The following is a 27,268-nucleotide window of genomic DNA, read 5'->3' as shown; positions in this document are numbered from 1 at the left end:
ATTGCCTGCAGCCAAGAGTAGATTCTAAAAATATAAGAGTTTGGAATAGGGATGGGAATCACTCATAGGAATGGAAAAACTCCTATGCTTCCTAATTGCTTGTACTCTTTTGAACTAAGTAGAAGCAACAGGAGAAACAATGAGGTCACCTTCTAAATATAGAATGAGATTAAGGGAGGAAGAGAAATTTGATTCAGTTCACATTTAAAGGCAATCCTACAAAAGACCCCGAGGTGGTTATCACCTATGGAAGCTAAAGCAGTGAAAAGACCCAATATGGAGGTCAAATGGCCAAAGTTTTGGGAAATATTAGAAAGAGATGGAGACAATTGGAGATTGCAGAGTTTGGAGAAACTAAAAGATAAAGTGCGAGATTGGCTACATTACGCTCAGATTAAAGAGGCTTTTAAATTGGATAAAAAGTTAGGATTCCAGGTGGAAAAATCGAAATTGGAAACAGAACTGTTAGAACCTAAGACTAAATTACTTTCAAGAATGTATAACTTGCTGCTGAGGTGGAATACACAGGATGAAACGGTTAAATCAGCTATGATAAAGTGGGCACAGGACATTGGGTATAATATCATGTTTGCTGACTGGGAAAAGTTATGGTATGAAGTTTACGGCATGTAATGCCTTGAAAGAAAATATTATGAAAATGATATATAGGTGGTACATGACCCCAGTCAAGCTAGCAAAAATATATCACCTGTCAGATAATAAGGGTTGGAAATGTAAGGAAACTGAAGGAACGTTCTTTCATCTCTGGTGGACTTGCCCTAAGGTTAAGGCCTTCTGGGAAATGATATATAATGAGCTGAAAAAGGTATTTAAGTATACCTTTCCCAAGAAACCAGAGGCCTTCCTTTTGGGCATTATTGGCCAGAGGGTGTTAAAGAATGATCGAACATTATTTATGTATGCAACAACAGCAGCAAGGATACTCGTCGCTAAGTATTGGAAAACTCAAGATTTGCCCACGCTGGAAGAATGGCAGATGCAACTGATGGACTACATGGAGCTAGCAGAAATGACCGGCAGAATCCAAGACCTGGGAGAGGAAACCGTGGAAGAGGACTGGAAGAAATTCAAGGACTATCTACAAAAACATTGTAAACTATATGAGTGCTAAGAAGGATGAGAGATTTGAAAATAACAGGGCCCATAAAGTTAGTTGATAAGATTATGAGAATGAGTGAATTTTACGAGAAAAAAGAAATTTTGAATAAACATTGTGTTAAAATTAGGTATCTAAGACTTAGATAAAAATATTCAAAGTTAGGGACAAAACATTGGAAATGTGTATAATAAGAATTGAAACAAGGTGACAAGTTGCTGGCTAAAGTTTTATAATTTGGAATGCAAGAGCGGGAGATGTGAGGAAGTCCAAAAGATGAAGAAAAGATGGGTATTATAAGATGTTAAATTTTATGTTTGTTCTTTTTTCTGTCTATTATCTGTTTATTCTGTCTTTTCTCTACTGTATCAACAAAACTCTTAATAAAAAAAATTTTTTTTAAAAAAATTAAAGGCAATCCTACAAAAACCATACTTTTCAAAAACAATGCAGGAATTGATGCCCAGGCATCCTTTGAAATTCCAGCTTCTATGAATTATGCACTGCAATTCTCTAGCCAAGTAATGCATATACCAAGGTGAAGCTTTCATAAAAGTGCATATATTACAGAAAATAACTTACACGAAAATACTTCAAAAATGTCAAAAATATGTTTACTGGGGGGGGGAATGATGTGGTTGAAATGTGGAGCACAGAATTTCAGTTTGGGGAAAATAAGAAACTTGAGAGAATAAGAAGTGAATTTTGTCCACCTCCAAATAAGACATGTGTACTGAGTGGCACATGAACATGCTTTATTTATGCAGTTGTGTCATTGGTCTTTCTAGTCCAGTTTTGGTTGTTATAGCCAGGGGATGCTTCTAACCTACTTTACAGGGTTGTTGTGAGGATAACAAGGAGAGGACCTTGAGTTCCTTGGAGCGAAGGTGGGATGTGAATGTAATGATAATAAACAGTATAATGTTGATTAAACTACAAATAAATGGTCACCTTTTTTCTAAGTTAACCAAACTTCATGTAAAAAGTGTAGAGGAGTGTTTGTGGTGGTGAGGGAGCATCTTCCTCAACTTGTATCATTAATAGCTTTAAAAAATTGAGTCAGGCACATACACACCATAGTAAAAGCCAGAGTTCTCAATAGCCTTTGATGGTCCAGTGTGTTAGAATGCAGAGGGGGAGGGTGTTTTCCTTTCAGCTACAACACAGCTCTGTATCTGCTGAAATCAGTAGCCTTGGAATAGTGGGATGACTTGCTGGGGAATTGCGGCTACTTGGTGTGGGAGCAGGTGGCGCTGTGGTCTAAACAAGAGCAATGGGGTGAGCTCTCATTGCTCTGTGCCAGCCTCTGCCAACCTAGCAGTTCAAAAGCACGCCAGTGCAAGTAGATAAATAGGTGCCACTGTGGTGGAAAGGTAAACAGTGTTTCCATGTGCTCTGGCCTCCATCACAGTGTTCTGTTGCACAAGAAGCGGCTTAGTCATGCTGGCCACATGACCCGGAAAGCTGCCTGTGGAGAAACGCCGGCTCCCTCAGCCTGAAAGCGAGATAAGCGCCACAATCCCATAGTTGCCTTTGACTGGACTTAACCATCCAGGGGTCCTTTACCTTTTAACCTTTTACCTGCTGCTACTTGGAAAAACACACACACAAAACCACCCTCTCATCCATATGTTCCTGGGAGATGTAAAACCATAACATTGCTTCTGCGTAATCCACAACAAAAGCACATGCAAGCAACATTCCACAGATTCCTGTACAGTAGACTAATCCACTTAATCTCACTGTTAGTGCCTCTCACAGGAATTTCACAGGCATTTTTTATTTTATGGTTTGTAACATTTCTGATTAGTGTCTCTGTGTTGTTGTTTTTTGTTATTGTCATTGTTTTCAATCTCACCAAACTGGTGTTGTTCTTATGCATGTTTAAACACTAGCATCTTTAAACGATCTATATTTTTCCAGTCCTTCCAATAGATTCTCTTGCCATACTGCTGTATTTCTGCTCTCAGAGTTAATAAGCGTTTGTTTTTTTAAAAAAGATTATTATTTTTAAAGGAGCTGTCAGATCCCTTGAAGAAGGAAAAGAACCCTGATCAAAATATTTGGAGGTAATTTTCTTTTTTCTTTTGTATTAGCAAATGATAAATATGAGACAGAAATTATGTGGGTAATGGGACAATTGACTTAAAAAGATAAATTAAAGTGACATGTAAATTGCTCAAAGAGCACTGCAGTGCAAATGGTATATATGACAATAAATGGACCCCTGAACAGATTTACAAGGCAATCCTATACACAAGAAGTTAAATTGAGCCAGATTAAAATATGTCAGGATTCAGTCTAAATCATCCCCCCACATATCGCTTCACCAGTGTTTGTCCACAGACAGTTTTCCAGGTCATGTGACTAGCATGACTAAACCGCTACTGATGCACAGAGGACTGTGACGAGTGCCAGAGTGCACGGAAATGCCGATTACCTTCCTACCGCAGTGGTACCTATTTATCTACTTGCACTGGTGTGCTTTTGAACTGCTAGGTTGGCAGAAGCTGGGACAGAGCAACGGGAGCTCACCCCATCACTCAGATTCGAACTACCGACCTTCCAATCGGCAAGCCCAAGAGGCTCAGTGGGTTAGACAACAGTGCCACCCGCGTCCCTAAAGCTCCCAGAGCAGCACACAGGGTAGGGAGGGTTCGTTGGGTGTTACAAGCTGATATGCGTGCACAGATTGAGTCTTCGTAATAGCTCAACATTGAATTCCATCCCATATGAGAAATAAAAGAAGCAATAAAAATACAATTAAAATCAATATAAATATTTAATGCAATGGATGTGCCTCTCCCATCTTCAGCCACAAATTCAGAGGCATGTTGTAGATCACCTGATTTTAGCTTGCAGACCACAGATGGTCCGTGGATCACAGTTTGAGATCCTTCAGTGAGCAGGAGAGATAAATAGACAAGGCTGGCTCAAAAGGAATACATCTTCTGATCCAGACAAAATTAATGGTTGCTGTTGATGCCAAGGTGGAGACTTGGAAACTTTTACACATTTTTTTAAAAGCCTGTCAAAACTGAGGCTGATGTAGGGAGGTATTTTAACTGCAGCAACTCCCAAGAACCTGGTATCTAAATTAAGCTAAATTTATCCAAGGATCCCAGGACTGTGTCATGAACAGACACAGAACATTAAAAAATGCACCTGAATGGCTTTAAATAAACCCAGAATGAAACAGATAAGCACAAAGTAATACAGTGGTAGGGACACGGGTGGCGCTGTGGGTTAAACTACAGAGCCTAGGACTTGCTGATCAGAAGGTCGACGGTTCGAATCCCTGCAATGGGGTGAGCTCCCGTTGCTCGGTCCCTGCTCCTGCCAACTTAGCAGTTCAAAAGCACCTCAAAGTACAAGTAGATAAATAGGTACCGCTCCGGCGGGAAGGTAAACAGCATTTCCGTGCGCTGCTTTGGTTCGCCAGAAGCGGCTTAGTCATGCTGGCCATATGACCCGGAAGCTGTACGCCGGCCCCCTCGGCCAATAAAGCGAGATGAGCGCTGCAACCCCAGAGTCGACCACGACTTGACCTAACGGTCGGGGGTCCCTTTACCTTTAATACAGTGGTACCTTGGGTTAAGAACTTAATTCGTTCTGGAGGTCTGTTCTTAACCTGAAATTGTTCTTAACCCGAGGTACCACTTTAGCTAATGGGGCCTCCTGTTGCCGCCGCCGCGCAATTTCTGTTCTCAACCCGAGGTACTATTTCTGGGTTAGCAGAGTCTGTAACCTGAAGCGTCTGTAAACCGAGGTAGCACTGTAGTGGCTGATATTGGTATCTGTAATAGAGATAGCCAGGAGAGAAAGGAGAGAAAGACTTCAGTGAGCAAGAAAGGGATGTAGAAAATATAAGTTGTGATTTGAGGACACAATCCATCCTAAATTACCATTGTTTTCAATGAAAATATAAGCATGCATTTAACTTTTCCCCACTGAAATCAGTGAGACTTTAAAGCTGCAGTCCTGACTCCTGTGGAAGCTCACTCAAGACTGAGTCCCATATAACTCAGTGGGATCAGGTAACATGATGGATGGATTGCAGTGCTATTTTTATAGAAAAAGAGGTGCCAGAACTCACCATGAACACCTCCCTCGTTCTCTTATTATGGCAACGGCACCCACCTAAGAGATACCAGAGCTGAGTTCTGGCAAGTTCCAGCTGAAAAAAGCCCTGATGGATTGTATCCTGAATATCCTTGTCTTTCTAGAAATCCTAGAGAATTTATCTGTCAGCAATGTGACCTCTCAGTCCTCTCTACTCTGGATTTTACTCTCCGTATTTCACAGAATGCAATGAAGCTGAATGATTCAGGACAGATAAGGTAAGGTACTTCTTCACGCTGCACAGACTTATATTATGGAACTTGCTTTCACAGGAGGCAGTAATGGCCATGAACTCTGATGGCTTTGAAAGAGGAATGGACTAATTCATGGAGAAGAAGGCTATCAATGACTTCAAGCCCCAATAGCATCTGGGCAACTGCTGTGAGAACAGCTCACTGTGAGATGGACCACTGGCCTGATCCAGCAGGCTCTTCTTAAGCTATGTTCTTAAGCATAGTAACTCTCAACAGAAAACATGGTTTTCTAGTTTGCTTGCTGTTAACAATAGGAACCCGCTAGGGTTTCTAACTGACCAGCAAAAAATCCAGCCTGGTCTGTTCTAGTTGCTGCATAACTGTAGCTTGTTCTGCAGAAATCAGTAGGCAAAAGTTGCATGGTGCAATGATAGCAGGGGGGGCAGTAAAATAGTTGGCAACTTTAAAAACAACCATGGAAAGCTTGCATTTCATTTGGGAATGAGCAGAGATTATCCCAAATTCCAACTTCAATACCCACAAACTCTTCCTTTTCAAGGCAAACAGATTCACCTAGATAATTCATCAGGCAAAACATGCAGCCAATGAACATCCCTATAATTATACTATCATTTATCAAAGATTTTCCCCTTCATGTTCAGCCCTCAATTATAGTTCATTCTTCATTTCTGAGGCAGACACCACTAACAGCTAAGCATGTTAAAACTCAAAACAGAATCATCCATCACTTTTGTTCTTAAGCCATTCAACGTGTATTTGACAAGATGATCATGAGTGATGTTGGTGCTTTCTTTCCTGAAGCTGATAAGAGATTGGCAACAACTTCACAGAGCACACTGGCCAATGAACCAGGCTGTCAGATGATGAGATAAGCTAAGATGCTGCGTCTTACAGAGCTCATGCATGTATACAGTGACAGCCAATGTTACCAGTTGCAAGGGAACAAATAGCTCTGGTGGAATATAGGTATTGTTCATTCAAACCTAACCAGCCAATTTTGAACAGTTCAAACAGTTTGCCACCATCTACTCTGATCCATTTTTCTATATGATACCTGTAAGTTTGCTTTTGCCTGGATTGCTTTTAAAATCTGAAGTCTTACTAAGCATTTATGTCTTTCAAAAGGCTATGATATGCAAGATAAGATTTGCAAGGCCTAATATATATTCATGTTCTTTGCAGGAAGATCAATTAATTCAAATAAAGTTTTAGTGCTCTGGCGCTTCCTATCAAAATGACAACTTCCATTCCGCTCTGCTCTACAGCGTCAAACGCTTTTGTGGTTGCTAATACCCAGTAATTGTGAGATTTTGACCAGCTTCGGCCCATCTGAAGCTGATACAGGCTCGTCTTATCTTGAGCCCAAGCAGAGTAGTCCACACAGCAGAAGGATAAGCAGTATGTGCTACATTCTTTAACTTTATTTCCACTCTATGCTGAGAGAATACAAACATGCATCTTGCCTCTGTGAGAGCAGAGAAGCAACCGTCTCTCTAACAAAGAAACTGAGAGAACAGTGAAAAACAGGAAACCAGTGTACGTCACATCCAGTCTCCCATTCCCGTGCGAATCCAACAGTAACTCTGACTGTGGAATGCAAAACAATGTCTTGTGACTGCAGTTGCTGCTCAGTGAGGGAAATAGAAACCAACATCCTTCCCCTTTCTGTGAACATCACTGGGCAGCATGTTCGTACAATATCAGTACAAACCCAACTTCTGCACATAGGTACAGTGTTGATCCCTTGATACAATCTTGGACAATACATCAGCAGGAATTTCATTACCTGGCATGTAGGACACTGTTATGAGTCCCTTCTGAACACGCTCCCTAGCATGTTGCAACTTCAATTGCAAGTGCTTCGTGCTTTGCTTACAACCTTCAGAATTCAGCAAAGCCAAACATGCTTTGTTGTCCTGGTAAACCTGGATTGGGCATTTGACAGGAATTTTCATGTCTTTGCACAATTGTAACAACCATTCACAATCTTTAAGTGAATAAGACAGTGCATTCAGTTCAGCTTCACAAGTACTTAAGCTAACTGTTTGTTTGCTTCTTGCATGACCAATCAAAAAGACCCTGATTGTACACGTAGCAAACTCCAGACGTACTTTTCCTGTCTGTAGTGTCACCTCCAAAACTTGCATCTGCAAATATCTCAGTCTGTAATGCATAGCCGGCATGAAGAGAGCAGATAAGTTCCCTGTCCCTGGTCCTACTGCTGCCCCTTTCTCTGAAAAGCCACTCCTGAAAATCAAAGGAGGGGAACTGTCCAGAACCAGGCTATGCAGGCAACTCACCTGCTTGTACCACAAAAACATAGTTTTCTTCTCAATCCAGAATCATTCGTGTTCAGCCTCAACATGCTGCTTTCAATCTAGAGCTCTGAAAATGACTTGCAAAAAGTAAACATACGTAAGATGGAACTATATCGATCTTCCATTGAAAATGGCAGCCTGTGGCTGAAGTGGCTGTGCACCAAGCCTAATTCAATTTGAATTGGGGTAGGTGTGAATCAGTCTTTTAGCATGTCATGGCTTTTTTCCTGGCCCAAGGACCCCACCCTGCTGTGTGGACTAAAAGCAGACAACTAATGGCACCAGTTGCTTTAGTTCCTGTGCAAAGCAGCATCACTGTCTATGTATGCAAAGCCGACCACATGGGGACTGTGGAGCAGAAAAGGCAGCTCACTGTGGGAAGACTATAAATTCTGTAATAACAGGGCCTTCCTCCTGGGCTTGGCCATCTATCATGTAAATATTTTAGAGTCTGAGTTCATCTCCTGGCTAGAGAGATTTTCTGGCTGCTGTCCCAAACTGACGCAATGCTCTCCATGACTGGGACATTTATTACATGTGCTGCATTAGGCACTCAGTGCATGTAGCAGTAATCAGACCTGGAAGGGGAGGGGGAAGTTTAGGAATATATGTATTTTGATGCTGTTCTACTCTGTACAACCTATGACATCATTTGAAGAAGGCCACACTTCATATATCGTTCTCCTCTCCCTTCCGTGGCTCTTCCTCCTTCCTCCCCTTTTCCCTTCCCTCTCAACTGTTATAAGAAAAAACTGCTCCTTTCCCCCTTATGCTAGCAGTTTGTCAAACTGTCTTGCCTTTATCTCATCTTACACACGCTTTGCAAATAAGCATGGGGTGATTGATGCGCTGCTAACTTCTTTTTTAAAAAGAAGTTGGGCTAAATAAAGCAGCCCTCCCCAAAACCAGTGCTTTGTGGAAATGTAAGGGGAAATCCATCGCTCTGTGCAGTGTCTTAAAAAGTCTTATCTCAGCAAAGAGAGCAAAGGGCAGGAGGGGTGAAGGGGGAGAGAAGAGCCTTTTCCAGATAAACAAAAAAGACCTCCAAGGTTCCCTTCTCTCACACCACTCCCACCTCTTTAACCTGACTGGGCGCCCCTAAAGAATTCACAAAAGCATCTGTGACCCCCCTCGGCCCTTTGTAAAAGTGTGCATCCCCTCAAAAGATCACGCAAGGGAAAATCTTGCCTGCTTAATTGCGCCCAAATGTTGCCACCATGGCTATTACAGAAACCTGTTAAAAGTTTACTGCTGGCCTGTGCTGATGGTGAACAGTAAATCAACAGATGAATGCGAAACGTGTCATATTGACTCATGTGGGAGCAGACAATAGAGGCTGAACTTTCTACATTATTATTACTGCTTTCCTTCTGCAGAGATTAAGGAGTGGCTCTGCAATTTGTCATGCACAAGGAGGACGGAGATAATGAAGTGAGGGCTTAGGCAGGCAGACTTGGGATGTTAACAAATGCTAGCAGGTCCGAGTGACAACTCAGCAGCAAACAGAGCTTCTCTCTCTTTGTTTTACAGTTATACTACAAAGGCTGTGTTCAGGCAGTGCTTTATTTCCTCTTCCTGGCATTTCTGTACCTGTTAATTTTCACATTTTATGTGATCTTTCTCATGATGTAAAATCCATTTCTTGGAATCTAGTGGCAATTTAGTGCTCATTTCCATGTTAGTTGTTTGGAGAAAAAAATTGTTTGCAACCCTGGAAATTCAGAATATTGGGGGCAGGTTTGCTTATGTAACAAATTTTGGGGCTATAGTTTGGCATACCTCCTAGTGAACCATGGGGGAACAGAACTGTGCATGTCCAGAAAGGGCGAGGGAGTTTGTTGTTGCATCACACCAATCCACTAACATGAGTGAAAAGCTACAGTTCCCCCATGCAACAGGTAAGGTAAAGGTAAATGGATCCCTGACCATTAGGTCCAGTCGTGGCCGACTATGGGATTGCAGCGCTCATCTCGCTCTATTGGCCGAGGGAGCCGGCGTACAGCTTCCAGGTCATGTGGCCAGCATGACTAAGCCGCTTCTGGCGAACCAGAGCAGCGCATGGAAACACTTTTTACCCTCCCCCCAGAGTGGTACCTATTTATCTACTTGCACTTTGACGTGCTTTCGAATTGCTAGGTTGGCAGGAGCAGGGACCGAGCAGCGGGAGCTCACCCCATTGCAGGGATTCGAACCGCCGACCTTCTGATCAGCAAGTCCTAGGCTCTGTGGTTTAACCCACAGTGCCACCCGCGTCCCAATGCAACAGGTACTGCAATGAAAAAGGAACCAGTGAAATTAATGCAATAAACCAGGGGTGGCCAACTCCCAAGAGACTGTGATCTACTCACAGAGTTAAAGACTGACAGTGATAGATCCCCTTTTTTGGATTTCAGGTTAAAGTTGTTGAGCTTTCTTTAGGAAGGAGGAAGCCCATTTGGGGGTTGGGGTTGGGTCAAAGTTGTTGAGTTTTTTCAGGGAAGGGAGCTTTCTTGCTGAGTTTTTTTAGGGGACCCACATTTGTTCAGCTTCTTTGGGGGGAGTCAATGATCTACCAGTGATCTACTGCAGACATCCAGTGATCTACCAATAGATCACGATCTACCTGTTGGACATGCCTGCAATAAACCTCACATCTGAATGCAGCCAAAGTTAAAGCAGTCTCCCCTCCCCCAGGTTTATCTACTCGGTTTCTCCCTCTGTGGAATCCCCTGGATTTGATATTAAGCTCTTTAAATACCTCTGCTGTGTTGGATAGGAAGACACTGTGGCCTTTGTATGCCTTTCAACGTTAAAAAGAACACTCTGCAAGTGGGAGAATGGTAAAATGTGGCTGATCACATATTCTCCATGTATACTAGGTGCAGTGGATGTTCTCATTGTATTGTGCGGGCATCTCAATTTGCAAGCGCCAAGACCCAGCAGTCAAAACAGCCAACAATCAGCTGACTGTCAGCACTTGCAGATCATAACACAGCATACGTCAAAGGCACACCATGTAAGAAATCAGGTGGAGGCCAGGTAGGCGTCATTGAAATGGCTTGGTGGGCCAGATGGGGAGGCATGCCTGGAATGCAGACTCCCCACCACTGAATTAAGCCCCTAGACATGTGATGCACTCAGTGCTGAGAGTTAGTTCACAGTGATCCCTTTGTCTTTCCTTAAGAAATGTTGTGAGTCTGTCAAGCATTCCAGATGGCAGACAAACAAAACGTACGACACGAGATATCCAACGAAACTCACTTAAAAAGAAACAACCCAAGCAGTTCATAAAACAGCTGGAAGCCAGTTCATTTACAGGCAACTTTGATGGTTATAAAAGATCAGCTGTTGGGACAAACTTTCTTAAGATGACAAACTTCACACGAAAATGCTGATAAATTTTCAGGGAGATGCCACCCTCTAAAAATCCGCAGAGTGGAGACATGGGGAACCAACCTTAAAATTAGGAAGGTAAGAAACTGGGAGAAACCAAAATGGGCAAATTGACCTAGCTGGGACTGAGTGTGTGTAAGGAGCAGCGGCTCCCTTCTTACCTAGAGTGCAGGGCCAAGGAAGGGACAGGGACTTGTTCTCCAGCTGCTGCCGCCTGTGCTGCTACTCACAGCTGGAGAGGGACAAAATAAAAATAAGTGAAAGGAGAGCTTATCCTCATAAGAGGATAACATGTAAGCCAGCCAAGATAGATCTATCCCCTCCCCAAATACCTTTCTTTAAAAGGGTCATATTCATTGGGGAGAGCAGATTTGGTCTTTATTAGTATTATTTCCTTTAAGCTCCTGAAAAAGCAAACTTGAAAGCCAACTGAATTGTGCCAGTACATTCAAATGGCAGAATGTCTGTTTCCTTTTCATTTACAATTTGGAGTGGCCACTGAGGATGTGCTGGGCGCGTGGGGGGGGGAGAATTATTGGATGTGTGAAAAATGCTTTTATGCTCATAACCCCCTAAACTCTGCGATTTGCCAGGAATTTCTGGGGTCCCTGCCAATGGCAAAAGAATTCCCACCACCACCACAGAGGACACGACTTACTAGAAAAATATATCTCCTTTCACATTAGCTGAGTATTACAGAAGTTTTAGTTAAATTATATGCATAATTTTCCCTCTTATGGGCAAGCTCTCAGCTGCCTTTTCCCTTTCAAGAAGGAATGGTAGAAACTATTCCACATGGCTAATGGAGTATGGAAAAGCACCAGAAGGAAAAGTAGGTGGAGCAATGGATGTGTCACCCTCACGTACAACATTTCAGCCACACAAAATTCAGAGGGTTCTGTACACACACACACACACACACACACACACACACACACACACACACCCTTCCAGGCAAGCTAGAGGCATTATGGGAGTTCAAAGACACATTCCACCCAGGCAAAAGCACTTCAGGAGAATATGGAGCAGGGTCAATGAGGTGTATGACTTAGCTTGACTCCTGGGGGCCACATACAGAGAACTGAAGGGCCACATTTGACCTCTGGGGTCAAATGAGGATCGCTTAACTGGCCCACGAGCTGCCCCCAAAGCAAGCCGCACCCACTTGGTGAGTCCCCATGCACAGCACTAAATTGGCGCAGCGTGGTGTGGGGAGTCTCTTCCGTGGCTCCGGAAATCGCTTCTGCGCATGCCCAGACGCTGAAAATCGCTTCTGTGACAATCTCCACGGGAGTGATCTGGCCCATGCCTGGTAAGCCTTGCCGACCCCTGCCTTAGATGAATCCCCAAATACGGTTTTTATTTGTGGTAATGTAAGCAAATCAAGGGTCCCTCAACAACCATAAAACTTCTTTGTCTAGCAGAAAACTCAGGCCTGTCCTTGCTCAAGATTCCCCCTATTTCCCCCACCATGAACATTATGCAAAGATTAAAGCTTCAGAGCCAAAAATCTCTTCATTCGGTAAGACATATGCCAGCCAATATAAAGGCTTTTGAAATTTCCTTGCTTTCAATAGCAGGCAGTTTAGGAAATGGTTAGCTCTCCAAATAAAATAAATTTGGCATCAAATAATGCTTTACTACTTTGCTGCATTGTGCCTAGTGATGATACTTGTTATATTTCTAGAGCTCTTTTTCTGAGTGCTCTTAAGTGATTTATATAATATTATTTCAATGATGCTTTCAAGAAAACATTGTTAGGTAAGCCGGGGCCATTAGTTCCATATTACAGATTGCAGGTGGTAGAGATGGTGGCTTGCCTAAGGTTCCCCTGATGAGTTTATGCCTGAATTTGAGTTATACCTTATTTTTCGCTCTATTGGACGCAGTTTTTCCCCTGCAAAAATTGAGGGGAAATGTGTGTGCGTCCTATGGAGCGAATGCAGGCTTCTGCCATAGCCGCGCGCAACCCCTCCGACAGGGAGAGGCTGCACGGGGCTAAAGGGGAAGCCAAAGCAGTGAGCGGGATCCATCCCGCTCACTGCCTTGCCTTCCTCCATAGCTGCACGCAACCTCTCTGGCAAGGAGAGGTTGTGTGCAGCCTGTACGCTGCTCTTTGGGGCTGGGGTGGAAAAATATTTTTTTCCTTGATTTCCCCCCCTAAAAACTGGGTGCGCCCTATGGTCCAGTGCGCCCTATGGTGCGAAAAATACGGTACTCTCAGCAGCTCTGCAGCCCTTTCACTGGCTGGAGTGGAAGGAGGCGCCAGGCAAATCACTGTACTGGCTCAGGATCCAGCAGGTCCCGAGCCATTTCAGCCCCTCTCTGTCTGCAGAATGCTCCATTTTCAGGGCTTTCTGTGGGTTGTTGTCCACCTGCGTTTTTGACAGGGAGAATGGGGAGTTCCATGGTGGTAGAATGTTTGTGGTGCCACCGGCAGAGCCCAGCAGAACTGGGCAGAGGGATAATTCTGCCCAATGGAAACATCCCCTACATCGCACAAAGGGGCTTGGGATGGCAGCCTTATTCTCTTAACCATAACACTACACCCAGGGCTTTTTTTCAGCTGGAACTCTCTGGAACTGAGTTCCAGCACCTCTTTTTCTAGAAAAATAGCACTGAATCAGCTTCCCTCGTGGTATGCTGGTTTTAATATACAGAAAAGGTGTCTACATTTCTCATTTGCTATAAATATATAACGTGTAGCAAAATGTAATCTTGTCAGAGGCAAACTGAGTGCACAGTATTCAAATCACTCTAAACCAAGACAAACCATTGAAATTTCATATCTTCAGGCATGAACTCACCAGGGAGACCTTCATTGGTTTAAACCACCTGTAAGTAACTTCTGTTTAAATGCATTGCTTGGACTGTTATATGTTCCTCAGTCCTTGTGTGACCCTCTGTTCCTAAAGCATTTACACCGGAGCCGCTTCCTTTGGCTGGAATACTATTGCTGCAATGCCAACATAATGTTGTGTCTTGCTTAGCAAACCTTAAGTTTAAGCTGTATTCAAACTAAGAAATTTTAAAAGATGGCAACCACTACGTAAAGCAATAGCCAGAACATGTGCAAGCTAAGAAGGTGATGTTTTGGAAATGAGAGTGATCATGCTCAGTGGCCATGGAATGCTGGCTGACAGATGGAGGAGAAAAACATGGGAAAACAAGAAAGAAAGAGGAATGGACTGGATTTCTTGGAACAGGGTATGGTTTACCGGCTAGAACCCTGAACAGAAGCACTCCACACAGTAACAGTCTATGCAAGTTCCGCTTGTTAATATTACCTTTTAAAGTTAAGTAATCTTTAAAGAAATGTGCCTGTTTTACTGCAGAAGAGCAGTTGTCATCCATCAGCCTTGGGAGACAACAGGAGAGTGTGCCTTCAGGGTAAATTCAAACCATTGGAGAGTTACAGTAGCTGTAGTGACCAATATGGGAGAGACATGTTTTGTTGCAGCTGGGGCAGATGAAGGCATCCTGTTGTGCTGCTACAGGTGCACCACGGCATTTCTTCTCTCTGTGCTCCTCCCAGCAGTCATTCCTCCTCTGGTCACTGTCTACCTCCAGGCACTGCTGTCGTCCGCAAGGGATTCCCACACAGCAGAGTTGATGTTGCCAGACTTCATGTCATGTTTGCAGACACCTTTGTAATATAGAGTTAGTCTGCCAATGGGCCTGGTGCCTGAAGCCAGCTCCCCTTAGAGCACGTCCCTGGCAACCCCGCTATCTTCCATTCTGTGGACATGACCAAGCCAGCATAGACGTCACTGAGACATTCTGGAAATGTAGGCTTTGGAGAACTGATATTTGTTTGAAACTCTGCCCTGGCAATTAACCTAAAATCATAATTTTACCTAACCAAGGAGGAGGAGACGTTTTTCCTTTTTATTCATGTCAGTTAGTTCCTTGTCTATATATTTTTTCAAGAGAAGCATGGGGGGAAGAACAGAATCTGACACGCATTCTTCAGTGGAGAACATTTCTTGGTTTCACATAATTCAGTTACCATATACTATCTTGGAAACCACAATAGCTATAAATAATTTGACCACACTTTCCTCTTGATAGTATCTCTCAACACATGCACATGCCTGGAGAGAGAGAGAGAGAGAGAGAGAGAGAGAGAGAGAGAGAGAGAGAGAACAAACAGTCAGATATTTGTGAAATGAGATGAGAATATCGGAGTCCTTTGGTTGCCAGGCGCGTGAGGGCTAAACGGTCCCTGCCTAGAGCTTATGCTTTTATGCTCAGCACAGTTTCCTGACAGAGGCTGCAGAAGCATGTACCCTTTGAAGGCGCAAACTACCAAAATGTCACCTGAAGGAAACAAATAGCACTACTCATCCAGGCAAGGCTTGGGTGGAGTTATTTCAGTCAGCCCTAACGATGCTTTCATGATAAGCACCAGAGAAACTCGCTGAGCACCCCAAATTAGACAAACCTGGTGGTTTTCATGCTAAGCCATATTTGTGTGCTTCAGACATCTTTGACCAATAAATCATGCTTTTTAAAAAAAATTGACAGTATACACACATGCAGGCAGATAGGAATGGGAAAGAAATTTGTTTGCTTTACCTGTCAAAATCACAATTGGCAAATCAAAACAGCACCCTCTTTTTTTTGGAATTTGCACTTCTCTGACCTTTGCAATGCTGTTCTCCAGCCAAGGAATGCATATGAGGATGAGTTTATTAGTGAAAAGTGCATGCAAAAATGCATACATTAGTGACAAGAATACAGAAAGATGCTTTTATTTAGTTGCAAAAATGCCTGTATTCAGCAACAATTGCAGTGGTTTTTTTGGGGGGGAGACGCAGGGGTATGTATACCCCTAAACATTTTGTGAATCTGATGGGAGAAGAAACTATTTTTAAAAAATAGTTTCTTCTCTAGCACGGGGAATCATCAGTTCCGTTGCTACCTCCGATGGTGGCCTTTTGTCCATTTACTGTATTTATTTTCCCCGATTTGAACTATAAAATGATGATTTTCTCAAGTCAAAATGAGAGTACCCCTAAGCAATTTTTTTTTATTTAGAAAAAAGCACTAAACAATTGCATACAATAATGTACATATTAGGAGAAGTGTGCAAATTTTGCAAATGGATGCAGAAATGGGGCTGGAAGTATAATTGGAAAAATGAGGATTTATCTTTTCCTACAGGCCGATCAACAATGACACTGTTACATAACTGTAGCAAGCCTTTCTTTTCATACGTGAAGTCTTCCGCTCCTCGTGACAACCTTGCTGCCCTGGTTCAGAGGAGTTCAAAGCACATGACTTTACATGCAGAAGCAAGCTCTGGTGTGGATAAGCCCATGGGCTGCCTGAAAAACAGTGTGCCCACGTTGGTGGCATCTCATTAATGAAGCCCTTGAGAAATTCCAAAGATGCTATCACTTGTTGGATCTGCAGAATGGTTGTTAACTGAGGACAGTCCTCCTCCATCATCCCTTTCAGGGTTATTTCCTACGCTGCAATTTCTTTGTTTGTTCGAAAGCTTCCCGTCTCTTGTAGGCAGAAATTGCCACAATAAAAGGTGTGACCTTGTCTAATTTATCTCTTTCAGTCTCTGGGACTAAAGATGCCTGTAGCCGTTCAAACAATGCAACCATCCCAACAGCAGTGCCCTTCAAGAGCGCGATCTTGTCTTTCAGTTGTGCTCTTTTGTATGGAACATTGTGTGAGTGCTGTTCAGCTTCTATGACTAGCAGCAGAATTCCCAGACTTGCCTACTCAAAAGTAAGTCCCGTCATGGAGGTTTCTGGGGCTTACTCCCAAGTAAGTGTGTATAGGATCAAGGTCTTAAGGATGGGAACATGCAGCCGCTGAGACAGCTTAAAAAGTTAAAGAGCGAGGCCAGAGGAACCATCATATTTTCTGTCAAAATATTTAGGGGGAAATGTTGAGTTGCTGAAGCAGAAGTGCCCGCTTTGAGAAAGAAGGTTTGGCTCATGCACAACAAATGAACAAAATCCGTGTGTTTATTGCACAATGTAACTTAACATCTGGAAATGTGGTAAGACAGAAGGGAAAGTGATTCCATGCACAGCCAATGTACTGCCTGTTGCAGAATCCTGCCTTGGACAGCCAGCTCACCTAGGCAGAGAATGATGAGGGATTTTAAAATATATTTTTAAGGCACATCCAGTTCTTTCTCATTTCTGCAGCACACCTGATGCCAAAAGGACATTCAGTGTTAGAATTATGAAAGAGCGGGCGAAGGAAGTAGGAAGGTTTTGTTTCACATTAGGGCAGACTTATAGGCTGAGTATGCATGTTGCATTTAAAGCACAGTCATGCCCCAAGGAATCCTGGGAACTATAGTTTTTTTAAGGGTGGTGAGAGTTGTTAGCATACCCCTATTCCCCTCACAGAGCTATGATTCCCAGAGTGGTGTAACAACCAAGCCTTTTCCATGAGGAACTGAGAATTGTAGCTTTGGGAAGGGAATAGGTATCTACTCTCAGAACCCTTAACAAACGACAGCTCCCAGAATTCTTTGAGGGAAGCCATGATGTGATGGAAAAGTTTGTTTTGCTGGACAGGTTGGGTCCCCAAGTGTTTTATTTTTATTTTTCCCTGCCAGCAATCCTACCTCAGGAGTAGGATTGTCTAAGGGATGTGTAACTGACAGGAAGTACCACCTTATTTAAGAACCAAAGTATTAAATGGCAGCAGCTGTGCAACAACTGAGAAAGAACTGAAGTGAAATAGCATTATAATCTGAAGTATCCTATATTTTACCCACTTGTGTCATAAACTTCCTTTGTTTAATAAAATCTTTATTGTTAATTTGATCAAATCCTGCCTGAGACTCCAAATTATTAAGTTGTCCCTCACACAAGCCCCCCTACTATCTTGGGTAGTTTGTAGGAATTCATGGCATTGGTGTTCTGTCAGGTGGGTGCACTGTATTTAAGTGAGGGCGGGCCCAACGTCACCAGGGGGAAAAGTGCCGTCGCGCTGTCACACATGACAGTTTAAAGTGGTATCATGTTGTTTTAAATATATGATGTGAATGTGGCTGATAAACGCCAGGCTGGTAGCACCCATAGAGTTGGTCAGGGAGTATGACTTGAGAAGGAATAAAACCCAGAGGCTTATGTGTGTAAAATGTGGATATAACAAAAGCATTCTGAAATGTATGCCTTTCAGGGAAAACCATCATTAAAGCTTACAATGAGCAAGCTTAGTATTTCTTTATTTGATTTTCCTTTTAGTTAGCTACTGTTAAGTAAGGCATCCCAAGGCACTTGTAAGGAACCTCATCTGTGAAATACTTGGGACACAGTTTGAAAGCACTGTGGCTTGAGGCTGATCTGGAAAAAGTTGAACTGAAATTGTTTGAACCTACAGTACATTCGAAAACGGAAGCATAACCTATTTTACTATCACTTCTTCTGTGGTTGGTCTGATTCCTATTGAAATGAATATTTCATTTATGAAGTGCCCTTTTTGTGGCAAAGCTGTGTGCTCATTCTAGAACAGGGCTTATAAATGCAAGACTGGGAGTCACAAGGAGAGAGCATGAACTGAGGGTCTTTGCCCAATGACACCCCCCCCCCAAAAAGCTGTATAGGAATATGCAGGCAATACAGCAGGAATGAATACAAGATGGCATTTATTTCATTGGATTAGAATCTGGACCTTTTCAGACAAGCAGCTTATATTCAAGATGCTTCTCATTTGGTTGTAGGCTCCACAGCGCTAACACAGCAAAGGAAGTATTTCTGCTTGGGGTTTATCACGGCTCAAGCAGCAGCATTTTGCAGCTTTCAAATTAGATGCCTTTCCCCAGCTAATGGCAACTTTACAGTTTGGGGTGCTATCCAAACCCTAGCATTCCCTTAGACATAATCCCATACCTTGGGATCGTTGGAAGATTACTTACGAAGCCTGCGAATATCCCAATGTGAATATTACGCCGCAAATTCTGTGTTAATAGGAGAGTCTAACGTTCATATTGATATGAGCATGGATCTAGTTACCTTAATTGATATGGAGAAGTTTCTTTTGGAAGAAGACGATCAGATGAGTAATTGGATCTCATAGGATTATAAAACAAACAATTCTGGTTTACAATTGCGTTAGCTAGTAAACATGCTACATTTAATAATTTTAAATGGTAATTTAAAGATTGATTTGGATAGGTTATTTACATATATTGGCTCAGCAGAGGCCCGTGGAGTGGATGATGAGGTCTTTGTGTCCCCCTTGCAGAATGAAAGTGTTCCACTAGAAGTGGGAAAAAATGTCAGAAAGGGACAATGAGCTTCTGTTGGTTCAGATTTCATTTAATGATAAACCATGACTTCTGTCTGGTAGCAGTCATGGGGTAGGGTGGGGTTGGACTTCACTGCCTTCCTGGCTTCCCAATGCTTGAGTCACTGGTAGTTATGAGAAGAGGTAGGTGCGGTGTTGGAGCAGTGGCAGGAGCATTAGATCAGCTCCACCACTGTACCAGCACTGCACCAACCTTCCCATGGCCTCCATCTTGGTAACTAGAAGCAACCCCAGCATTGGGAAGCCAGCGAAGCTGCCCTGCCCCACCCCGTCCTGCCCTGCCCAGTCAGTTGCTACCATTTCTGCCCCTTAAGCAAAGCCACAGAATTGAATCCATTCAAATTGCAACAGATATGCACATTAAGGGGTCAATAAATCTTGCAAAGATATTAAAATCTCAGCTTAAATCCCCAACAGTAATTAAAGAAGGTATACTTCTGTGTATAGGTGCTTCTCTGCTTATACACGTCCAACTCACGTGTGGGAAATAATTAAATAAATCTATTTCAACTGCAAAAATGTGTGAAAAGGGCAAAAAAAGGCCCCAAAAGAGTGGGGAAACAGCTAGCAACCCCAGGAGGATTTGCAACTGCAATCCCATGAGCCTTTGCACCGACCTCTGAAGCCTGTGGAGAGTTGGAGTTTGAGAAAGGAGGTTTGGTGGGATCATTTGTGGTGGAGTTTGGCAGACAAAAGGGCGCAGGCTTTCCCCATCTAACAGTATATGCGCGGTACCCAGAAATGTCACACACACACACACACGTGAATGGGGAGATACCTGTACATATAATTCTGAAGACATACACTATATTAGTGGGGAAGGTATGAAGGTATGATCTGGTCTGGGATGAGGTTGGATGCATTTAATGAGTGCCTGTAATACTGATGTTGAGAGGCACATCTCCTCCTCCTCCCCCCGCCATGCCCACATCATTTTTAAAAACTCATGTGTGCATGGGTGGAGAAGCCTCTTCTCAATATAATCCTGCAGCTGCATGCTTTCATACTTTGCCTTGAGAGTGTATGGTTGAACTCACTGCTGAGGTTAATTCTTCAGACCTTGCCTGACTAGTGAGTTTCAGCTCCATGTGACTCCCTCCTTGAGAGGCTGAGTGCCCTCCCTCCTTGTGTGCTGAAGTGTATATCATCCAGACTTAAGATGAAAGTCTTCCACTAGGTATGGAGTCTAGTGTATCCCCCTCCCCACTGGTTACAAATGGATTGGATATGTACGACCTTTTCCAAGAGTGCCTCACAAAGACCAAACTGTGGAGCAGTGCATATCCCTCGTTCGCTATCCGATCCATGCACAGCCACTAGTCACTGCTAAAATCCTCAGACAGGATTAGATAGTGTTTTAAAATATACTACTAGCATTTTAATCGGAACCATATGTCCTGCTTTGAGACTCACTTGCTTCCATGACAGAAATCTTAACCTGGAATCTAATAGTTCTGTGTTCCCTCTCATATCTTCCAACTCCCCTTTTTTCACTTTCTTACACCTTCCTATCCTGTTGGCCGATTTCAGATTGCTGGTAGGGACTTGTTTGTTTTTGAAATGTGTTGCACAATGCATAGCAAGGCCTTCTCAAATAAAGGCAGAAAGCCACCCAACAGTGAAGGACCAGGAAGCTCTGTCCTGTCTAAACAGCACTTCTGTGCTAGAGCATCAGCGCAAAGGACAAGGCATATAGGGTTGCTATATTTAAAAAAATAAAAACCAGGACACCCCTAAATTTGTTGAGCTTTTTATAGGAAGACCCCCAAAACATGGCTTTTCAGCACCGCCTTTCAGAAAATCCGGACGTATGGCAGCCCTAATTGAGCTCATGCACTTGGTGCAATGGTGATTGCGCTCCTTTGCTACAGTTTAGCGCAGGGGTGGGGAACTTGGGGTCCTCCAGATGTAGTGTCACTCCAGCTTCCATTAGTGAATGGAGTCTTGCAACATCTGGAAGGATGTGCACATTCCTCACCCCTGGTGGAGCAGGTCAGCTGTGCCTTCTGTGATAGGGCAGCAGCAGATGGCTTTCGTGCCAGTACGAGGGAATGGGAAACGATGTGTACAGTATTTTATTGTTGGCATTAGACAGCTGTTAGAAATCGATCATTCAATATGGCAGCACCTACACTTTGAAACTTCCTGCCACTTGACACGAGGCAGGCACTTTCACTGTACTCTTTTTGGGCCCTGCTGAAAATGTTTTTGTTTGGACAAGCCTACTCGGCCATGTAGAATGTAGATATGTGTTTTGAATCTGTTTAACACTATAAATCCACTATTTAGTCAATATATTTCAGATATTATTTCTATTGAAGAATGGTGTGTGTGTGTGTGTGTGTGTGTGTGTGTGTTGTTGTTGTTGTTGTTGTTGTTGTTGGGAATACAGGCTAAAACAGGCTAAATGTTGCTATGCTGGACTATCATAAGTGCGTCTACTACTAAGCCAATAGTGGGAAGTGACTCTAAAGTTTCCTGCTTGACATTAGTTCCTTCCTACTGTGAACTGAGTGATTTATTGTACAATGAAGCCATTACAGAAAGAGAGAGGAGGTGCTGGCTGAAGCCAGCCAATCTACAGCACTACATTTATAGGGCCTATAATTACCCAAATTTTTGAGATGCACAATAGTATCTGCTGAAAGGGAACATCTGGGAGGGGAGCGACATGTCCCAATTAAACGATGGATGAGCAGCTTTGTGTATTGGATAACTTGCTGTGTTAATGGGGTTGCAATTTTACAAATGCCACTCAAGTTAATAAACATGTTCCGAGAGTAGCAACGCCCGGAGGACACCCAGAGATCAAGTGAAGAAGAAATGTGTTCTCCCAAGCAATTCAAGATAACAGAGAAACAATAAGGTGGACTAAATAATAAAAAAAAGAGTGCAGAAAATGTCACAAGCTCATGTGCTGTGGAAGGGAAGGTGCTAGCAATCGGTACCCTCCCCTTTTTTAAAAATGAAGATGACAGTTCAGTGTCAACACAGAGAATTTTTCAGTGTCTGGGCCAAACTTGCAGATGACATTCGTGACATTTTTAAGCAAATGTGCATAATCTGAGTGGATTTATTTTGGAGGAAAGGTAGCTGCGGGGCCCCAATCTGCAGTGCACTTTTGATTTGGATTATTGATTATTGATTAAATATATTGGGCTGTGTACACGTTGCCAGCTTAAAATACAGCTAGGTTGTTCTTTTCCTCGATTCGGATCAAAGCTGGTTTGGTGAAAAGGGCACCAAAATGCAGCATCTCATAAGAAATGACAGGATAAATATGGATTGTAGCTAAAGTGTGTATGGCACTTCCCAAACCAGCAGTGAGAGCAAAGAGGGGTGTGTATATAACCTTAGCAGCATTTTTGAGCTCTAGTGTCTCAGTGTGGTTTACACATTAAAAATAAAACACAAAAGACATTGAAATCAGATAAAAACTAAATAAACTAAAACTAAAATTGGAACAGAGCCCTGTACTGGTTATCTGCTGAAAATCACTCTCTTCTGGCTGCTGCTGCTGTTTTAACTCTGAAAGTGCTGTCTGGTCTAAATAGCACCTTCTGTAGCAAATAGCAATCAGCTAGGGAATATTTCAGGAAAAAACAGACTTAGGACCTGAATCAAGACTGGGGTGCATGTTCCAGCCAGGGGCCTGTGGGAGTTTTCCCTCCAAAATAAAAGCAGCCAAGATAAGCACACTTGTTTATATAATTGACTAATGTCATATGCAGTTGGCCCTTAATCTTTATGCAGAAAAGGGTATACAGGTGGTGGTTGAGGCATATTTCTGTTCCACAGCTGAAATTCTCAACTAGTGATGGGAGAGAAATTTTATTCAGTTTGTATTTAAAGGTAAACCTACCTAATCCACACTTTCAGAAACAATATGCCAACCAAAATACAACCATTGTTTGGAATTTTTCAGTGCAGTTCTCTAGCCAGGCAAAGTCTACAAAAAGGGTAACATGTGCATATAAATGCATATATGAGTGAAAATAACATACAAAAACACATGTTATGGGAAATTGCTTTGTGAAAATGTATCTATTAGGAGAAATTCGCACTAAAATGCTGGCGAATTTTCACGAGAACATTAAAAAAAGCAAATTGATGTGGAGAGCTGAGCTGAAGACTGGCGGGAGAGAGAAACTGAGAAAGACCAAAACTGACAGATTCACTCATCCCTACTATCAACCTACCTTGGCAGCAGAAGCAATGAGAATATCAGAATGGTGATGGTTGAGGACTTATCCACAACAGAGCAGTGCAGACATTCACTGAGATTCCCTGAAACAGACTACTGTAAAGCAAGATGAGACTAGCCTGTGATGGCTATTTTGTCCCTGCACAGTAGGACCCTTCCAGACAACCTGTTCATTGGGCATTCATCCTGATTTGTTTGCAAGGCGATTAGATGACGTTGTGTCAAAGGGTCATTGTGTACTTTCTAGTGTGCATTTTCCCCATCCCTTTCCTTATCACTTTATGTTTATCCCCACCTTTCGGGGAAGCAGGTGTGTTGCACAAGACAGTCAACTGTAAGTGTGCAACCTGAACTTGCAATTGAATCCAGCTCCTAAACAGCAACAACCTGGAAGTGCCTAGACTAAACTAAATTCAAGGTTCGCAAGCTACCCTACGAATGAAAACAAGCACACAGAGAATGATCACGACAGCTACTGCTCCAGGAAGGTGATATTTGAATAAAGATTCAGAGAGGGATGCTGAGAAAGAGGGGGACATCAGCCTTGAACAGATGTATTGATGTTTGATATACAGCACAGAAGCATCTCTTAGGTTTGAAGAACATATAATAATAATAATAATAATAATAATAATAATAATAATAATAATAAAATAATAATAAATTTTATTTATATCCCACCCTCCCCAGCCGAAGCCGGGCTCAGGGCGGCTAACAACAATAACTAATACAACATTCTAAAATCATTTCATTATAAAATTAATTCAAATCAAATTGATGGCAACCATTGGGCTAGAGTTCTGTGAAGATTGCCAAAGGAGGGAGTCAGGCTGTGCCCTGGCCAAAGGCCTGGTGGAACAGCTCTGTCTTGCAGGCCCTGCGGAAAAATGTCAAGTCCTGCAGGGTCCTAGTTTCTTGTGGCAGAGCGTTCCACCAGATCGGAGCCACAGCCGAAAAAGCCCTGGCTCTAGTTGAGGCCGGCCTAACCTCTCTGTGGCCTGGGACCTTCAAGAAGTTTTTGTTTGAAGACCGTAAGTTCCTCTGTGGGACATACCAGGAGAGGCGGTCCCGTAGGTACGAGGGTCCTAGGCCGTATAGGGCTTTAAAGGTTAAAACCAGCACCTTAAACCTGATCCTGTACTCCACTGGGAGCCAGTGCAGCTGGTATAGCACCATGCCTTGTGAACTTGTGTTTTCTGTTGTAAAGGTTTTTTGGGGTGGGGTGGGGGAGTTCCTGGATGTTTACCACTCTTCCCCCCCCCCTCGGGGCCCTGACAGATGGCCATTATCTCCCTCACTCCCCAAGACTTCATATTCCCCACATCTTCAGCATCTTCTTATTTTTCCCCTTGCCAGTGTACTCATGGCTTGTTTGCCGTTCCAGGCATGCCGCTCGCACACTTTGGGAAGGACTTGTTGCTAGCAACAGCTTTTAAATTCCAATGCCAACCTACTGGGAGAAACTATATTTGGAACGCGCACGTGCCTGCCTTTTCATGTTCCTTTTGTGCACAGGCTGGACAGTTTGGTGCCAGCGTCTGTGTATCTGAAGCGCAATCAGCTTCTTCTGCTCAGGTGCCAAAATTCCACAGCTCTTCAAAGGAGATGGGGAGGGGGAACGATATTAAAGAATTAGGTCAGTGATTAATTTAGTAAGGCTTCCTTTTTTAAAATGCAAGTTAGTTTTTTAAAATTTTGTTCTGTTTAACAGTGAGCTCCTGCTGTGCTGAAAAATTCCACTGAATTCACAGCCAAACTACAAGTGATAGTGGTGGGATTGTGTCTTGAATTGTGTGGACTGGGGTGGAGGTGGAGGTGTGATTTAAAATGGATGGGTGGAGGGTCAATCTTCCTCAATCTAAGACACATAGCAAAAGATAGCTCAGCTGAGAGAAAGGCAGCTGAGGAGAGGGAGGGAGAGGGAGAAAAATAGGGAGGAAGGTGAAAAATCTCCCATACATGCACCTATTTTAATTTGCAACCCATTCCGCTTTACACATGATGGCTACAGATTGCGTTTAACTACATGGACCCACCTCTGTCACTTGCAACTCATCGCTGTTCAGGGTTGCGTTGTGATGCTTCTAGTGTAGTGGGTGTGCTCACATATGAGAACCCGGATAGCTCAGCTGCTTAGAGCATGGCGCTGATCACGCCAGGGTTGCAGGTTTGATGGCACAGCTGCATATTCCTGCATTGCAGGGGGTTGGGTGAGATGATCCTTAGGGTCTCTTCCAACTCTACAAGGCTGTTGGAGCCAACTCCAGGGGGCCATGGGTGCTTGGGCAACCACAGTAATATTATTGTGGGGGCCAGGCATCCCCAAAGTCAATCAGCAAAGCTGGCAGGTGGCAGCCCCACTGCCTCCAAGAGAGAAGCAGTTCAGCTCCACCATCCGCAGCCAGTCAGTGAGGCACCCTTTTCCGGTGGGGCTCAAACACAGAGGCAGAGTCAGCCTCAGAGTCCGAAAGCCCCCCCCCCCCGGAAGAGGGTGCCTCGCTGGCTGTGTGGAGGAGGAGGAGGAGGAGCTTGTATGGGAAATGCACCCAGAAGACCAAAATGTATGGAGGAGTTAGTGATCTGACAAGGTTACCCATTCTGCCTCTGTTCCTTCCCCCTCCCTTGCTCTTGTTAAGTTTTTTGATGGTGTGAATCATAGAATCATAGAGTTGGAAGAGACCACAAGGGCCATCGAGTCCAACCCCCTGCCAAGCAGGAAACACCATCAGAGCACTCCTGACATATGGTTGTCAAGCCTCTGCTTAAAGACATCCAAAGAAGGAGACTCCACCACACTCCTTGGCAGCAAATTCCACTGTCGAACAGCTCTTACTGTCAGGAAGTTCTTCCTAATGTTTAGGTGGAATCTTCTTTCTTGTAGTTTGGAACCATTGCTCCATGTCCGCTTCTCTGGAGCAGCAGAAAACAACCTTTCTCCCTCATGTGTGTGAGAACAGTCTTTAATGTCCTGAGAACATTGGGAGGAGGCGAAGCCCCACACACAGCTGCCTTAATCAGTTGTGGAGGATAATGCTGGGTACCTTCTTTGGTGTCGGACATTGTTTTGAGAAAGTGAGGCATTGGGATGATCTAATGGTTGATCTGCACCTAGCCAGTCTTGGAAGTCACACCAGGCTATCTATAAAATCGGACAGTTTGGGCAGAGTTTTAAACCTTTGCCTAACGAAAGGACGTAACAGGTTGTTATTTTACGTACAGGAAATGATTTTAAACCAGGTGATTTTGCTGCTCCTCTGAATCCAAGCATATCACTGGAAAACAACATGCTGATATCTAAGCACATATTCCAGTCTTTAAAATATGGCAGCTCCTGAAAAGAATGTTGTTGGTAATGTTCACATTATTGTTATTAAGCAATCTCCCCCCACCCCCACAAGTGCTTCAGTCTATAGCTGCGGTCTCTCTCATTAACTTTGCTTCTTGATGCATTCAGTATGCAGATTCTTCCAGTGCAATGATTTCTGCACATCGCCATATGCCATGTCCCAGGAGAACGGGCAGGGCGGGGGCAAGGGGGGGGTGGGAGGGAGGGGGAGCAGCACTAACCCTTTCTTTGATATCCAATGATAAGATGCCTGGGTATTTTTTCCCAAAAGCAGCGCAAACAGCA

General features: G+C 43.4%; 2 long non-coding RNA genes across 4 annotated transcripts in view; one reads left to right on the top strand and one right to left on the bottom strand.

Annotated features, from left to right (window-relative positions):
• The first annotated feature begins 5,228 nt into the window (after nt 1-5,228).
• Nucleotides 5,229-27,268, top strand: part of LOC309348364 — a 39,381-nt gene continuing 17,341 nt past the window's right edge. Inside the window, exons 1-2 of one of the 3 annotated variants that reach the window (XR_014159352.1) lie at nt 5,229-5,457; nt 16,717-16,889. This is a non-coding gene — a long non-coding RNA (uncharacterized lncRNA). Of the gene's footprint in view, nt 5,458-7,839; nt 7,959-16,716; nt 16,890-27,268 lie in introns of those variants that run through there. The other 2 variants (XR_014159354.1, XR_014159353.1) reach the window with 2 other exon arrangements.
• Nucleotides 15,205-27,268, bottom strand: part of LOC309348387 — a 48,718-nt gene continuing 36,654 nt past the window's right edge. Inside the window, exon 3 of the long non-coding RNA XR_014159380.1 lies at nt 15,205-15,238. This is a non-coding gene — a long non-coding RNA (uncharacterized lncRNA). The remainder of the gene's footprint in view (nt 15,239-27,268) is intronic.

The sequence above is a fragment of the Podarcis erhardii genome (assembly GCF_964252035.2).
Source record: "Podarcis erhardii genome assembly, chromosome: 8".
Taxonomy (NCBI): Eukaryota; Metazoa; Chordata; class Lepidosauria; order Squamata; family Lacertidae; genus Podarcis; species Podarcis erhardii.
The sequence above is the reverse complement of the archived record's forward strand: the minus strand, read 5'-3'. Positions and strand labels throughout refer to the sequence as shown.